The sequence below is a fragment of the Leptonychotes weddellii genome, chromosome X (genome assembly GCF_054177405.1).
Source record: "Leptonychotes weddellii isolate Sample4059 chromosome X, ASM5417740v2, whole genome shotgun sequence".
Lineage (NCBI taxonomy): Eukaryota > Metazoa > Chordata > Mammalia > Carnivora > Phocidae > Leptonychotes > Leptonychotes weddellii.
This window is the reverse complement of record NC_138385.1, coordinates 33,086,720-33,101,371: the sequence shown is the minus strand read 5'-3', so window position 1 is coordinate 33,101,371 and position 14,652 is coordinate 33,086,720. Positions and strand designations below refer to the sequence as shown.

Here is a 14,652-nt window from a genome sequence, read left to right as displayed (position 1 = left end):
TTTGGTTAAGAGATCCCTACATATAATTGAGAATACATTGAAATAAAACTTCTTTGACAGGAAGTTCCTTATGCCCTGTAGCATAATAGAAAGGTGTAAAGACTGTCATACAATATGGCCTCTCCTAAATATGAAAGTGGTGTCACCCTATTGGGCACTGTCTCACTGAAGCAGGAAACAAATGCTTAAGTCTCTCTTTTCTTTGGTTTTATAATCATCATTACTGAAGACTCACCACCATACTAACATTTCTATTTGAGGAAAGGAATTAAAAGTAAGTACAGCCAGTAACGACCCATTTCCTTTGTAATATTTTTCAAAACCTAGTTTCCCAAATCCTGGGCAGTTACAGGTGCGTGCCCATGTGTCCGTTCAAAAAAATATTCAGTGAGCACACACTATGCCCTGTCCTTGTGGAGCTTACTATTCAGTAGATAATACTGTAAGTGGACTAACAGAGAGAGCAGACATATAGGTAGAATAGGAAAGGAGGGTCACCCATGAGGCAACCTTTGACCCTATAATAATAGCCCAACCAGGCAAGTATATACTTTTTAAAAAGCTAATAATAATAATAGCTACCCTCTGGGATTATCCGGTTATACCTGTTACTGCTCAGGTCACAGTTGGCTTGCCCAAAATGTTCTTTTAAAAACTTCCTTCAAATACTGGGGCAAGGAAAAGTTTGCAAAGCCAAAGAACGAAAGTGAGTTTTTCAGAAACTCAGAAAAACATAAAGGAAAGAAAGATCCAGAGCTGGAAAACACAAACCCAGAACTAAAATGTCGTGATCAATTTCACCGGCAAACCACTCGCCAGCTATTACAAACAGCACTGCCCTCGGGTTACACCACTACTCCGGCAAGCAGCATAAAATTTAGAATAGGCTAGTTCCACTGTGGAACATATACAACAGAGGTTTTATTACTTGGAGGTTTCATTACTTAAGTATTTAAAATGCCTCAATATAAGGCAATTTTGCACAGGATGAGACCCACAAAAAGAATTTCAAAAACAGATTTAAAGAGAAGCACCAAGGCACTAGAAACTCCCAAGAAGAGCAGCAGTCTTTGTCCCATCTCCATGAAACACTGCTGTTTAAGGGAGGGGGAGTATGTACCATACAAAGGTCAGCCAAGAAACCTGCTACAAAGTCAACAGTGTTGCTATTTCCTACTAGCAGATCTCACCCATGTATCCCTGAAGCACTGAATTTCTGCGGAGTCTGCAATGTCATTTGCCTAGAAGACATACATCCCTTTGCAATCATTTCTGTGAACATTTAATCTAAAATATATTGTCTTTAAACTAGGTTACAATTCAGCCCTCTTTGAAGCATCTGCAACCAATGTGAGCAGCAATAAAAGATAAGAAGGTGCTTTGCTTTTATAGGAATATGGGCCAATCTGCTGCTTACTCTTCCTCAAAAGCAAAACCGAGGTCAATCCAGAGGAAGGTTTGAAAGCCAAAGTTCTCTGTTACTATATATCTTCAGGTCTGATGATTATGTGACAGTGGCTTGCCAGCCAGATTTTTAAAGAATAAGAAAAGGTATTATCAAAACAGTTCCAACATCTCCATCTTAGGGTTCCCAGGGCTGCTGTGCCAGTGAGTAGAAGAGGAAGGCCCCGAGGTTCCACGCCTGGTGCGAAGCCCAGGCAACATCCTGATCTTTCAGCAGCAATGGGGCAGTGCCGGGAAAAGCCAGAGGAAAAAAAAATTTTTTTAAAGGTCTAGCAATAGCAGGATGTGGCCAAAGACCTGGCCAAGTACCAAACTCAACACAAATTCCCAATGTTTAGAAGATCATCCCACAGAACAATTTATGCAACCCAAATAACTATGCCACTTTGAAACATCACTGATTTTCTTACACAGGGGAGGTAAATCTAAGAAGTGATTTTGCATCCTAAACAAATTGAGTCACTCTACCCAATGCAAAAAGCAACTTTTTCTCATGATCTCATGACAAATGTTGTAACATCTAGAGAAGGGACGAAGGAAGTTACCACAGTGCTACATTAGCTAGGAAGGGTGCAAAATTAGAGAGATCAACTCTAGGTTGAAAAACAGTTCTTGCAACCCAAATTAGCTGCTTCAAAAAGAACTGCCTGCATATGGTGACAGATGGTAACTAGACACTGTGGTGATCATTTTTGCAATGTATCCAAATGTCAAATCACTGTTGTACACCTGAAACTAATAGAATACTGTGTGTCAACTATACTTCAGTAGAAAAATAAAAATAACAAATAAAGGATAGATCTTTGATTACCTATTTAATAAAAATGAGTTGCTTGCATCTCACTGAGGTCATTAAAGTAACATGTGTTATCTAGCAATGATCCCACCTTTGAAAAAGATAAAGATAAGAGTTTTGATTCAATTTTGCAGATTTCCACTGGAGACTGTGGTATCATCAAATTAAACATGGCAGGGCTTCTCAATATATATACTCTTAGCTTAAGGAACCCCATAGGCTACAACTGGTTTTGAAATAGGTCTTCATAGCACAAACTGGAGTTGCGATTCCTGGTTTTCAAACCTTAAGATACACTCTGGGTATAGATCATATATTCACTGCCACTTCCTACTCCTTTGGTAATGCCCTGTGGCATAGCACCCACTTCCTGTTTCCTGCCTGCTATGCCTTAAAGCAACACATCCCTTCAATCAAAGACGGGCAGGGAGATGGTCCAGCTTCCTCAGTTGAGGACAACGAGAAACAAGATTGTATGCAAGCCCTTTCTCCCTATGAGGTTTTAAAACAAAACAAAACAAAAAACCTGCCATCTTTAGGGCCAGGGGCTTTTTGAGAACAAGATCAGCCGTCTGAAAGTTGTGTTAGGGACAGTTCTCCCATTTCACCAAATGTTATCACCGCAACCATAGGCCAATCACTCCACACAATCATTTCACATAAGCAAAGAACAAGGACATAGATGCAGGCTACCGCGGAGATGAGACAGGGATTGGGGAGCCATCTGGGCACCGACATGTCTGACACTTCTTCCTCCCAAGGGCCAGGGTGCCACCTTGTACAACACCTAGCTTACAGCAGCTCCAGGGGGGCCCCACTGAGCTAGGTGTCATTTTAAACCCACTGAATATTTTGTATGCCTGGGGTCAAGAATCATCCCTCATTCACTTCTACCCACGTAATCCCCAAAGAAATGCTGTGAAAGTTAGGTGGGGGGATTCCAATTCAAAACAAGAATAAAAAGGCAGCAGGGGGTTCATGAAGGTTTCCATTTTGCAGCTATCTCCTCTAAAACTACTTTAAGGGATACCACCTGTAAAGAATAAATTCTCTGGGGGATAGTTCCTAAAGAAAACTACCAACCTACAAACATTTTAATACTCAACAATGTCTTGGTGGTCAAGACAATATTAAAATTAATGTAAATATGTAATAAATTAAAAATCTGCTTCCACATGAAAATCCTGGCCTTTATACTTGACACTAAAAACAAAATCTAGAAATCCAAAAATTTCTGGGGGAAAATTTGAGTTGTACAACATCCCAATGAGTTCAATCATTTTGCTTAAAAATGTGTAATGTAACTGTATTTGAATGAATATGCTAATGCTTACATTTCTTTCTATTTGGGGAAATAAACATCACATAGCTTCCCATCTGTGGGTTGCTATAATTCACCAAAAATGAGCCCGAGCCCTGCATCTTTTCTAGTGTCCTGGTTATGGAAACTATTTACTTCACAGAAATTCTAACCTACTCCTGTAAAGAACTGCCTGGGCACCGAGGGAATCCCAAATATTTTACCAAACACTTCAAACCATCCTAGACCAACCTTGCAATTGACCAAATCCTGAAGGTTTCTGTGGTTCCAGGTAGAAGAATGCCATTTTCCTCAGCCTGCTTTTCTCTTTTCTGCTCTGTATGCCTAAAACACATTCATCTGACAATTGTTTATAGCTAGTTCTGTCCAGTTCGACCCCTCGGTCAAGTTAGGATTTTTCAACTATTCTTTTAAGCAACTTCTCCGTATCTGCAGTGGTCATGTGGAACATAGCATCTTTTATTTGGATTCATCCCATGAGATATTAGTGCTAACTCTCTCTTCTCTTCAGTTTTCAAAGCCACAGCTGAATTTTAAGCTCATTCACCAAGTTCCTGTTTCCTGACTGAGGAAAATGTTGAGCTTTCAGTTCATCTGAGAAGCAGAAACGACTAACATATTCTGAGCATAGTGAATGATCCCCATCTCAACGGTAGCAGCTCTGCTCATTTCTCCAGATTTTCTTTGATGACTCCTCACTTGCGTACCTCCAGGGGAGTGGTCCTTTGAAACCCTATCACTGCTTTTTTTATCGTATTTAAATCCTTTAACCATATATTCAAGGCAGTACACAGAATACCTAAGAGAAACCAGGTATTTCACCAGGCCTTCCACTGCATTCACCTTACAACCACTAGAATCTACCAGTAATGTTTTCAACACCTCATGCCCCTCTCATTAATCAAATGGGAAATACAGAACCTCTATCCTGGCTCCTCCACAAAATCCGCTCCCTTGACAGCACCTATGAGAGAAAAACCCTCGTATTGCAAAATCAGTTCCCAAAAAACCTGAGATGCACAGCGTTGGAGAACAGGGACACTGTTTCAATTGCCATAGCAAAAACACAAGCAGCTACCATGTGCCTTCACATTCATACCACTGTCTGCAAGGTAGACTCTTTTGGTACTCTATTGAATTCATTAAAAATAGTTAAAGTATCGGGGCACCTGGGTGGCTCAGTCGTTAAGCGTCTGCCTTCGGCTCAGGTCATGGTCCCGGGGGTCCTGGGATCGAGCCATGCCATCGGGCTTTCTGCTCAGCAGGAAGCCTGCTTCTCCCTCTCCCAGTCCCCCTGCTTGTGTTCCCTCTCTCGCTGTGTCTCTCTCTGTCAAACAAATAAAATCTTTAAAAAAAAAAAATAGTTAAAGTATCAAAAAGTATTCAGTGTAATGTAAAGTAAGATAAAATTTTCACCTCTAAGTTCACAGCATAAACCCGGAAGAGGTTATAATGAACCTTCAATGGATGTACTTAATAAATTCTTCTAGACAGACTTGTGGCTGGTTCAGTTGGAAGAGCCTGCGACTCTTGATCTTGGGGTTGTGGGTTCAAGCCCCACGCTGGGTGCAGAGATTATTTAAATAAACTTTTTAAAAAAATGCCTCTAGATGACATGAGAGCAGAATGCATATGTACTTGCCCAAATCAAACTTGACCCTCCAACACAGTTCTAATATTCAGTTTTATATACTACAGATGGAGATATCATAGACAAAGATTCATGTTGCTACAGAAAACCTAGATTTTCTTCACTTTTATAACTTGTAAGAGAATACAAATATGCCTACACCTCTACCAAAAATTAGAACTGTTGTTTTTTCTCTGAATCAAAGTAACTGTTCAAGTTCAGTTTTAAAGTCCTTGTCAAAATCAAACTCCTTGGGGTGCCTGGGTAGCCCAGTTGGTTAAGCATCTGACTCTTGATTTCCGCTCGGGTCATGATCTCAGGGTTGGGAGACGGAGCCCCGAGTTGGGCTCCATGCTGGGTGTGGAGCCTGCTTAAGAGTCTCTCTCTCCATCTCCCTCTGTGCCTCAACCCTCTTTCCCCCTCTAAACAAAACAAAACAAAACAAAACCTCAATCCAAAACAGATTGCTAATGACATTGTGATATATTGCACTTACCCATCATTACTAGTAACTACAATTTAAAGAACATGCTCATAGTTAAATTCAAAACAGAACTGAACTGATTCAACATTGAGAATTTTTAAATTCCTCAGTTATTCACTTTTGGTGACCATGACTTTTTTTTGTAAGATTATAGTTTGTCCTAGAAACCAGTTATTTTAACTAGAACACTGTATTTACATAGCAGTGTTTTTCCTTTCCCACCAAGAGGTTTTTTTCACTTATTCATAGTTACCAATCCTGAAAGATGCTCACAATATAATGCCAAGTTGAAGGAAGCCAAGTTACAAATCGGTATATAGAGTAAGAACCCATTTTTGTAGAAAGATACATGTTTGCACATGTGCATATGTGTGCGTATGTGTGCATGCAAGCGCCCCTACATGTGTGTACGCAGATATGTGTGCACAAACATATATACCCAAAAGTTGGCAATAGATCTCTCTGGGTATGGAATTACAGTGCCTTTATACTTCTTTATACTTATATTTTTAGTGTAGAAAATCTAAAAGATACAACTAGTACTTTAACTAAGGGAGAAATTACCAAAAAAGTCCCAGAGTGCTCACTAAACACAAGGCACTGCATTTCTAGCAGAGTGTCATCGTATAATGCACAATATCGGGATCGGAGTGACGTATCCTCCAGGGTGTAAATATGTCAGACTATTCATCTGTATAATCACTGTCAAAATAGTAATCACAAATTTAGAAACTCACCATGGAATTGTACAGGGTAAAAAATTAAAGTATGCCTTCTACTGCCTTCCTTTAACAACACTCCCTTTTCCCCCAGAGATGGTATGTATCAATCAGACCTTTTTTATTATCCATGCACATAGTAAGGGTCCACTGTTGTTTTTAGGTAAGTGGAATCGTGGTATGTGGACAGGGCTGACTCCCTCCTTCCGAACCTCCCTCCTTTAACAGTGAACTTTGGAACACCTTTGTCAGTTTATATAGGTCTATCTGAGGGTGTCTTTTAATAGCCCTATGGTATTCCATAAAACAGCATATTATTATTTAAATAATTCCCCTATTGATGGACATTCAGGTTGCTCTGAAGGTTTCACTGTTATGACCAGTTTCACTATAGTGAAACCTTATATGTATCTTCATACACATGTGCAGGTATTTCCCTAGTTTCCTAACAGTATTGCTGGGTCAAAACATACATACATTTTAAAATGAGAGGATGTGGGTATTTTTTTATCAAGAAGCTGTACAATCTGCACTCCCAGTAACAATGTATGATAGTACCCATTTCTTTGCTAAAAGGGGATGTTATATTTAGTTTTGCCAATGTATTTGGTGAAAAATGGTTTTCATTTCCCTAATTACTAGACGGGACTTAAGCCTCTTTCTTCTTACTCATCATTTTCTTTCTTTTTCTGGGAAATGCCAATTCATAACCCTCTGCTACTTTCTCTAATGTGTGCCTTTTTCTTATTGATTTGTAGGAGCTCTTTATATATCATGGATATTATATAGTAGAAGTCTTTTTTAGTAAAAGGTGAAAGATTTATGCGATCTGAAGAGAAACCAGAGTATACAGTAGAAGCCTTTTTACCTAATGTTATTTGGAACAGTTGATAAGTTCATTAAAAAGGTCAATTAAGGTAAACAATCATAAGAAATATGCACATGACAAACATTTCATTTTAACTTCATTTCATCAGTAGTAAATGTACACACATTCCTCAAACTTTTGATAGAGGGCCAAGAGGACAAGAAGACCTTTTTCTTTAACTCCAAGCCCACTGACTATGAAGAAATTTAAACTGAATTCTTAGAAAATGTATAACTTCAAATAACTTAAAAGACACTTACAAAGCACTGTGAGTGAAGAAAACTTTAGATTTTTCCCTTATTTTATACAAATCTAGGGGCGCCTGGGTGGCTCAGTCGTTAAGCATCTGCCTTCAGCTCAGGTCATGATCCCAGGGTCCTGGGATCGAGCCCCGCATTGGGCTCCCTGCTCCGCGGGAAGCCTGTTTCTCCCTCTCCCTCTCCCCCTGCTTGTGATCCTGCTCTCACTGTGTCTCTCTCTGTCAAATAAATAAATAAAATCTTTAAAAAAACAAACAAACAAACAAACAAATCTTTTGTCGTCTTACCCACACCTAACTGGACAGTAGTCACTTGTTTTCATCAACTCTCCAAAACACTCGATCTGTTTTGTTATAATGACTTGACTCCAGCTTCAACAATTATTCACACGTGAATTTTTTTTTTTTACATCTCTATGCACTCCTCACCTCCACCCCATCCCCCATAAAATTTGAAGCAAATCCCAGACATCTTATCATTTCATCTGTAAATTTTTATAGGTTAAGTAACAAAAGCATCTGTTCCAATGGTGTGTCCTCAAGCATACTGGAGACCAGCCTACTAATAGCAAGTGTTCAGTGCGGTGTATTTTACAAAGGAAACAAAGGGCATCATGTCATGTGGTGAGTCAGTTAGGTAGAAGTCAATTAAAGCTTCTATTGCATATGTAAATGGCATTTCCCCCTAGTCCCATCACTTGCATTTTAACTCTGCTCTGGTTGTCTTATGCTTTCCAGAAGTTTTTTTAAAATATATACCTAAATTTTTTTAAATACATCCTTAATTTCTTTTTGTATATGATGGGAGGCAGGGATCCATTTCTTTCCCAATGTAGAGCCAACTGTCCTCACTCAATTTCCATTTTCAACATCACCCATAGAGCATTTAAGAAAACTAAAGTGTCAACTTCGAACTGACAAAAGAAAGCTACGCAAACAAAACAGTAAACCAACAGTCTGAGTTCAGCTTGCTAGGCCTAGACTACTATGTATTTAAAGGTTTGGGAGCAGTGCTGGGAGCAGGGGACAACAGCACTGCTGTAGCTGGCTCTATCACTCGCGCCCTGGCTTACAATTAGGATTTCCGAAGGACATCACAAATGCATAGACCTCTTGCTGAATCTCACCAGTTGCCGTATCCGAAAATCTGCATCACGCTGAAATAGCCCCCACTTAACAAGAAAAACAACAACAAAATCCACTTTCCCAACCCTCCGTCCATTCCTTACTGCTGCTTCTAGACCACAGCGCCTTATAGACTTAGTAAAGAAAATGAATACACTCTTCTGAACCACAGCTTCCCATGGAAATGTAACTAAAAAGTACAATAAAATAAAATAAAATTAAATTAAATTAAAGGTACTAAAAGTCAAAGTAAAGTTTGCTAAATTTCCTTCAGAACACAGGGACTCAATAATTTATAAGGTTGCTTTATCTCTGGGTAAACTTTGTCTGGAAAGGTCCAGAGAGTAAATAGGCTTTGGGGGCCATACATTCTCTGTTTTGACTCTGATACTGTATTTTGAATGCAGCCAGACAATGTATAAATGAATGGATGTGACTGCGTTCCAAGAGAAGTTTATTTACAAAAACAGGCGGTGGGCAGGATTTGAACACCAGCAGTATTTTGCCAGCCCTTGCCTTACACCAGTGATTGATCTTTATCCAATAGGAACCCGCTACCCTAGCCGTACACTTATTTGAGCAAATATGGTGACACTGAAGGGACAAGTAATAATTTCAGTACCATCTTATAGAAATGAATACTCTCAAAATTATTCACTAACCTCTTCCTGTAAGTTCTTCTCATAAAAGAAACACATCCATTGTTCAAAATATAATTTTTAAAGAAAATGAAGATGAACACTAAGTAACTCCTCTAAAAGAAAAATATACAGCCTAGACGTACAAATTCAACAGTCTTTTATTCCTTATTCTGGTAATCAACACTGAGTTGATTACTACTACTAAATACACCATCAAGAGTCATGACCTCACTACTCGAAACACAGAAGGAAAATTTAAATGAGAACACAGATTTGTTCTTTGGATCACTTACCAAAAAGCTTGATTAAAAAACAAAAAAACTATACAGTTTTGCCAAAACAGTTTTGATTTAGAAAGTGAAACCAAAAATCTCCTTGGCACATCGTATCTACTTAATTTTAAAATATTAAATTTAACACTTCACAGCCTGGTAAGGCAGAAATTATATTTGCAAGGCACAAAAGATGGCAGCCATTTTAATATAGCAAGAGCACGTGTGAGTATGTATTCACACTCTAAGCCATCAAGACCACTTGTTCACGGAACACATTTGAGCTCTAGGATCATTGAAATGAAAAAATGTTCCACTGCTTACAGAAATATTGAATGTTATACAGAACAGCAAGGAATAAAATAACAAAGGCACAGAAGACCCCTTGACACCAAAGGCACCATCCATAAAAGGAAAAACTGATAAACTGGACCTCATCAAAATTAAAGACTTTTGTTCTTTGAAACTCCCTCTGAAGAGGATGAAAAGACAAGCTACAGACTGGGAGAATATATTTGCAAACCACGTACCTAACAAAGGACTAGTATTTAGAATATATAAGGAACTCTCAGAACTTGACAGTACAAAAAAAAAAAAAAAAACTAACAAGAAAATGGACAAAATACATGAACATACATTTCACCAAAGAGGATACAGAGATGGCAAATCAGCACATGAAAAGATGTTCAACATCATTAGCCACTGAGGAAATGCAAATTAAAACTGTGACAAGATATCACTAGACACCAATCAGAATGGCTAAAACAGAAGATAATAAGAACGGCAAATGTTGCAAAGATGAAGAGCCTTCATACACTGCTGGCAAGAACGCAAAATGGTACAGCCACTCTGGAAAACAGTTTGGCAGTTGCTCTTAAAATGAAACATGCAACTACCTTACCACCAGCAACGGCACTCTTGGGCCTCTACCCCAGAGAAATGGAAATTTGTGTTCACACAAAAAACAGTACACAATCGTTCATAGAAGCTTTATTTATAATTGGTTCAGAACAAAAACCAGGAAACAACCAGATGTCCTTCAATCGGTGAACGGTGACACAAACTGGGGCATATCCACACCATGGAATACGACAGAGCAAAGGGGCATGTCTACACCACCAAATATGACTCAGCAATGAAAAGGAACTAACTGGATACAAGATAGACTCCCTACAAGAATCTCCAGGGAACCACCCTGAATAGAGGGGGGAAAATAAGCCCATCTCCAAAAGTTACATACTGTATGATTCCATTTATATAGCATTCTTGAAATGATGAAATTATAGGCATGGAAAACAGATTAGTGGTTGCCAGGGATCAGCGAGGGAGGGAGATAGCTGTGGCTATAAAAGGGCAACACCAGGGATCCTGGTGGTGATGCAACTGTATCTTTACCCTGGAGGTGGTTACATGCGTTTACCCATGTGATAACACTGCACAGAACTAAATACACACAGGCAAATGAATGCATGGATAACTGGTGATCTCTGAATCAGGTGAATGAATTGTATCTATCTCAATTTCTTTGTTGTGGTATTATACTACAGCTAGGCAGATATTACCACTGGGGAAAATTAGATAAAGGGTATTGTTTCTTAGAACTGTATGAGAATCTACAGCTACCTCAAAATGAACGGTTAATAGACAAAGAATGAAAAAGAGTATAGAACACCAGCCAGTGATAGGAGTGGAAAAATAAAGCTTTTATTTTTGCTACCGTCTCAGGAATTTAAAGTCAAGGAAGGGAGAGAAAAGGAATGCCAGGAAGAGAAGCTACAGGCTACAATTAATACAATCATCTCCTCCTCCCCTATGGAGCTGTGAGGTCCACAGGATTTTGTTTATGTCCCTGATTTGAATGCTGTTGTTGCTGTTAATAAAAATAAACTGTATGGGGCGCCTGGGTGGCTCAGTTGGTTAAGCGACTGCCTTCGGCTCAGGTCATGATCCTGGAGTCCCGGGATTGAGTCCCGCATCGGGCTCCCTGCTCAGCAGGGAGTCTGCTTCTCCCTCTGACCCTCCCCTCTCTCATGCTCTCTCTATCTCATTCTCTCTCTCAAATAAATAAATAAAATCTTTAAAAAAATAAATAAATAAACTGTATATACATCTATCTCTTCACAACCCTCCCATAACCATCCCAAACTATAAAGTCATAAAGATGGTCTTCTTAACCATCATATCCTGGTGGCCTGGCACAAAATAAGTGACAGCTGAAGGAACGAGATAAGCTCAATGAGTGATAAATGAATGAATGAGATGCCAGCATAGTCTTTAAAGTTCCTAGTCAGTTACAGTTACAAGGCAGTAGGAAGTATGTACACATTCACTTTCAAACTTCTAAAACCCACGAACATTTTTTAAAGAGTGTGGTATGCACACATTTCACTTGCAAGCAGAAGTTAACAATACCCAACTTTTGTAAAATGCTTCCCAATTTATAGACTTCCACATATAGTCTCCACTCATTTGATAAGGATGAATTAAGAATTGTGCACACATACACTGGAACAAGCATATGCAGATCTTTGAAAAAAAACATTCTAGACAACTGGTATAACTAAGAACCTACAGCACAGCGTTAATGCAACTTACGTCATATAATCACATATACAGATTCATTATATATATATTTTTTTTTTCAGTAGAAGAACAAAGAATTCAAATTAGGGGGCTTATGGCTCACTCTGCCAATCATCACAGCACTTTTACAGATGCAAAAATGAAGAGAGGCTAAGTGAGTTGTTCAGGGTTATACAATTAGCTAGAGCTGGATCCAGAGCCTCTCCAGAGCCCCAATTCATTTCTCCTCTTATTGAATTGAGCAAGACTCTCCTTTCTCCTCCACCCACCCCACCCCTACCTGAAACACAAACAAAAATGTTCATCTGAATCACTTATTTTTTTAATAGGGTTTTCAGGGGAAAAGCTTTTAATTGTTGCATTACACCTTCCCACAGATTTTTTAAGTGTCACATTACTTCCCATATCAGAACAAAATGGTGCTTTATCCTATGGTGCAAATATACTAACGGTCTACTGTTTCATCCTCCACCTAAATGGTGGCGAGGCTGTTAATTCTAACAGGAGTCTTACATGTCTTACACTTTAGTGGCTCCAAGTGAAAAAGAGAGCTACTTTACAATTCAAGGAAGAGGCCTTATGCCATAAAAAGCTTGACTGACATGCTCGTTGACGGTACTGTAATTGAATCGCCACTTGCACACAGCCTTATGTATCAAGAACAGTTACAACTATTTTTTTTTTATTATTTGATAGAGAGAGAGACACAGCGTGAGAGGGAATACAAGCAGGGGGAGTGGGAGAGGGAGAAGCAGACTCCCCGCGGAGCAGGGGGCCCGATGCGGGGCTCGATCCCAGGACTCCGGGATCATGACCTGAGCCAAAGGCAGACGCTCAACGACTGAACCACTCAGGCGCCCCAAGAACAGTTACAACTATTACAGGCAAAATCCAAGAAAAACTGAAGGGACAAGCAACTACCGGGAAATGGGGCTTTAATTAGGTTAAATCTCCATCACGCAGCACTATGGAACTAAGCATGAATTTAGAAGTCCTAGAATCAAAACACTAGAGGAACCTTATTTGTGCTCTAGTCCAACATCCTCATTTTTGTACATGAACTGAGGCGTCAATTTAGCCATTAACCAATAAAGCAGACTGCTTATTACTCTGTCAAAGGGATTCATTTTTCAAATGCTATTTTGCCCTTATTCTGCATCTCCCCGTCATTTCTTGGAGCAATGACTGATTATTTTGAAGGTGAGACACTAGAGCAAAATTCATTTCAAGAGGGTGGAAAAATGCCTTTGAAGGAGGAGATGCTGGAGTGCAGAGGAGAAATGACGTCCTATTTAAAATATGTAACCCCTTGATGGGGGTTAGGCAATGAATCATATTCTCCTCGATTTTTCTATGTGCTATAGACATCGGCCCCAATTATTTCTGTAGGGTACTCAACTGAGAGGAAGAGGAAGTGAATAAAGCTAATGCTAAATATACAGCATTCGTGAGGACAGGGATGTAGATAGAAAGAAGAGGAAAAAATACGAGCATGCTTCTGCTTGAATTCAGTCGTTTTCTAACATACCTAAAGATACGGAAGCTAAAAGGATAGCGGAAGCCAGGGCATCCCTCAAATCCAAAGGGCGGTTGCTGCCAGGGCCAGAGAGATCCCCTAGCCCTCGGAGCCAGACCGACCCGGAGGGGACAAGATGGTGTTGAGGTCTAGGGGCGCCCTAAAGGTCGTCTGGAGGTCTGGCGAGCACTTGAGGTGCTTCTTCGGAAAGGGTCACGGCAAAGCACAGGAGCCCGGTCGGGAGGATGCCTCTGGCCCTCGCGGGGTGGGGGGCGGTGGGCCGCAGGAAGAGAGGCAAGCCCGGCTTCAGCGGAGAAGATGCAGAGACCCCGGGAACCTTCCGGCCCCCCGGGGGGGGGGGGCAGGCGGGCGGGTAGCTGGGCCGGGCTCCAGGAGAAAGGGAGCCCATTCCGGGAACTGGGACGTCCCCTCCACCTCCGCGGGGCTCAGGTGTAGGACGGCGGGGCCGCCGGAACTCGGGCGCCGACTCCGGCAGGGGTCAGCAGCTGGGGCTACTCACCGGAGACGCGGCCCACGGTGTCTTCGCAGCCTGCCGGCGCCTGGCAGTCGGGAAGCCCGCGGAAGAGCCGCGTGCCCGCTAGCACTGGGGCGAGGAGAGGCGCGCCGCGGAGGCCGGAGAAAAAGCCGCAGCGACGCGCGCGCACCCGGACGGCCGGCGGAGGCGGGACGAGGCGCGGCGCGGCGCGGCGCGGCGCGAGCCCGGAATAGACGCACCCGGAGGGGCGGGCGGAGCGGGGGCGCGCGGTGGTGTGGCTGAGCCGGCCGAATCGCGGGCGGCCGACGTCTCGGCCCACCCACGCTCACGCCTCCGCTCGCCCCGGACGTCAGCCGCGGAGGCGGGGCCCAGCGGGCTTCGCCGGGCGAAGGAGGGGCGCGGCGGGCGAGCCGAGTCGCCTAACGGCTCCTCGCGGCCTCGCCGCAACCTCTCGCTCCGGCTTCTGAGCCGCTGGGCG

General features: G+C 41.5%; 1 protein-coding gene across 3 annotated transcripts in view; it reads right to left on the bottom strand.

Annotated features, from left to right (window-relative positions):
- The window catches only part of ACSL4 (acyl-CoA synthetase long chain family member 4), a 73,016-nt gene extending 58,651 nt beyond the window's left edge, over positions 1–14,365 (bottom strand). The window contains exon 1 of one of the 3 annotated variants that reach the window (XM_081808433.1): positions 14,199–14,365. The gene's annotated coding sequence lies outside the window, so the exon portion shown is untranslated. The remainder of the gene's footprint in view (positions 1–14,198) is intronic. The other 2 variants (XM_081808431.1, XM_081808434.1) reach the window with 2 other exon arrangements.
- Between the last annotated feature and the right edge of the window lie 287 nt (positions 14,366–14,652).